Genomic DNA, 2,551 nt, shown 5'->3' with positions numbered 1-2,551 from the left:
GAATCCTTCAGAACTAACCTGCTCACCTTTTAGCCAGGTAAATGTCTATGGTAATGAATCCTTCAGAACTAACCTGCTCCTCCGAGGCTGGCTATCTCAGGGCTAACTCCATTTATCCCGAGTGTCTGAGCTGCCGGGTTGAGGACTAATGAAAGTCAGAGAGCCTCCCTCTCGCAAAGATTGTTTGGTCATCCAATTAATTTGAGGAAGACTAGATTATTAGAAATATTATTAATCAAATGTATTTTTTGGGGTGTGTAAAAAACAATTGTAACGTCTTTGACAAGTTTAGTAACGACCGCATTTGCTTTTCCAAACTGTAATTTTTCACATGACTGTATTTTGAAATTTGCGAAAAGCAAACTGACAGACACATCCAACCATAGATATGTAATCCATAGATGCACTGCTCAAAAAAAATCTGCCAACTCCTGGACAGTTTGTGGTGCAACGTGAGTGATGCTTTAGTCCAGGTCTGGGAGGAGATCCCTCAGGAGACCATCCGCCACCTCATCAGGAGCATGCCCAGGTGTTGTAGGGAGGTCATACAGGCACGTGGAGGTCACACACACTACTGGGCCTCATTTTGACTTGTTTTAATGGGATTACATCAAAGTTGGATCAGCCTGTAGTGTGGTTTTCCACTTTAATTTTGAGTGTGACTACAAATCCAGACCTCCATGGGTTGATAAATTTGATTTCCATCGATCATTTTTTGTGATTTTGTTGTCAGCACATTCAACTATGTAAAGAAAAAAGTATTTAATAAGAATATTTCATTCATTCAGATCTAGGATGTGTTATTTTAGTGTTCCCTTTATTCTCTTGAGCAGTTTATATAAACCATAGATGGCAGTTCCGATTCAAGTCAGGACTGGCAGCCACATCCAACCGTAGATATATAGACCATAGATGGCAGTTCCGATTCAAGTCAGGACTGGCAGCCACATCCAACCGTAGATATATAAACCATAGATGGCAGTTCCGATTCAAGTCAGGACTGGCAGCCACATCCAACCGTAGATATATAAACCATAGATGGCAGTTCCGATTCAAGTCAGGACTGGCAGCCACATCCAACCGTAGATATATAAACCATAGATGGCAGTTCCGATTCAAGTCAGGACTGGCAGCCACATCCAACCGTAGATATATAAACCATAGATGGCAGTTCCGATTCAAGTCAGGACTGGCAGCCACATCCAACCGTAGATATATAGACCATAGATGGCAGTTCCGATTCAAGTCAGGACTGGCAGCCACATACAACCGTAGATATATAGACCATAGATGGCAGTTCCGATTCAAGTCAGGACTGGCAGCCACATCCAACCGTAGATATATAAACCATAGATGGCAGTTCCGATTCAAGTCAGGACTGGCAGCCATTGCTAGCGTACCCATGAGTTGAATTCACAGTCAAATTGCCAGGGTTAGAGGTTCCGAAAACCCTTCTATGTAATACATGTCTATGTCCCCAACGCAACAAGCTGTTTCACAGATACAGTAAGTGATAGGAGGGGTGGGTGCATCGATAAGAAATCCAAAGCACACCAAAGACGGCCAGGATTCAATCCAATCACGCCTGTCGACAAGGCAACATTTAATCGGTCATTTCCAATTGAGCCGACGTCCATTTTACATTGGATGTAACCTCTTTGAACGCGCTAACATTGCCCCTTTAAAAGCCTCATTGTTGACACCCAGCGATGGGATTGAATCTCCCCTGTCTGTGTGTTCCTCCTTACTTGGCCTCATTCAGTTCATAAACATTGGAAAGATTTGTGTGAGTTCAGATCACACGGGTTCATGGAGTTTCACGTTGCTTTGGATGGAGAGAGTTTTATTCATGTTTTATTCATGTTTTACTCGTGTTTTATTCATGTTTTATTCAATTACACATCCGTTATTAGACCTACAGTATTCAGACCACTTGACTTTTTAAACATTTTGTTACATTATAGCCTTACTCTCAAAAATATTTTTAAAATGTTTTTCTTTCATCAATCTACACACAATTACCCCCCTAATGACAAAGCAAAAACAGGTTTACATAGTATTCAGAACCTTTACTCAGTACTTTGTTGAAGAACCTTTGGCAGTGATTACAGCCTCGAGTCTTCTTGCGTGTGACGCTACAATCTTGGCACACCTGTATTTGGGGAGTTTCTCCCATTCGTCTCTGCAGATCTACTCAAGCTCATTCGGTTCGGAACAGGGGGTGTCGCTGCGCAGCTATTTTCAGGTCACTCCAGAGATGTTCAATTGGGTTCAAGTCCGGGCTCTGGCTGGGCCACTCAAGGACATTCAGAGACTTATCCCAAATCCACTCCTGCGTTGTCTTGGCTGTGAGGCATGGCATTTAGGCTAAAGAGTTCATACTTTGTTTCATCAGACCAGAGAATATTGTTACTCATGGTCTGAGAGTCCTGTTGGTGCCTTTTGGCAAACTCTAAGCAGGCTGTCATGTGCCTTTTACTGAGGAGTGGCTTCCGACTGGCCACTCTACCATAAAGGCCTGATTGATGGAGTGCTGCAGATCTTCTGGAAG

This window comes from Oncorhynchus keta, chromosome 27 (assembly GCF_023373465.1).
Source record: "Oncorhynchus keta strain PuntledgeMale-10-30-2019 chromosome 27, Oket_V2, whole genome shotgun sequence".
NCBI lineage: Eukaryota > Metazoa > Chordata > Actinopteri > Salmoniformes > Salmonidae > Oncorhynchus > Oncorhynchus keta.
This window is presented reverse-complemented; position numbering follows the sequence as displayed.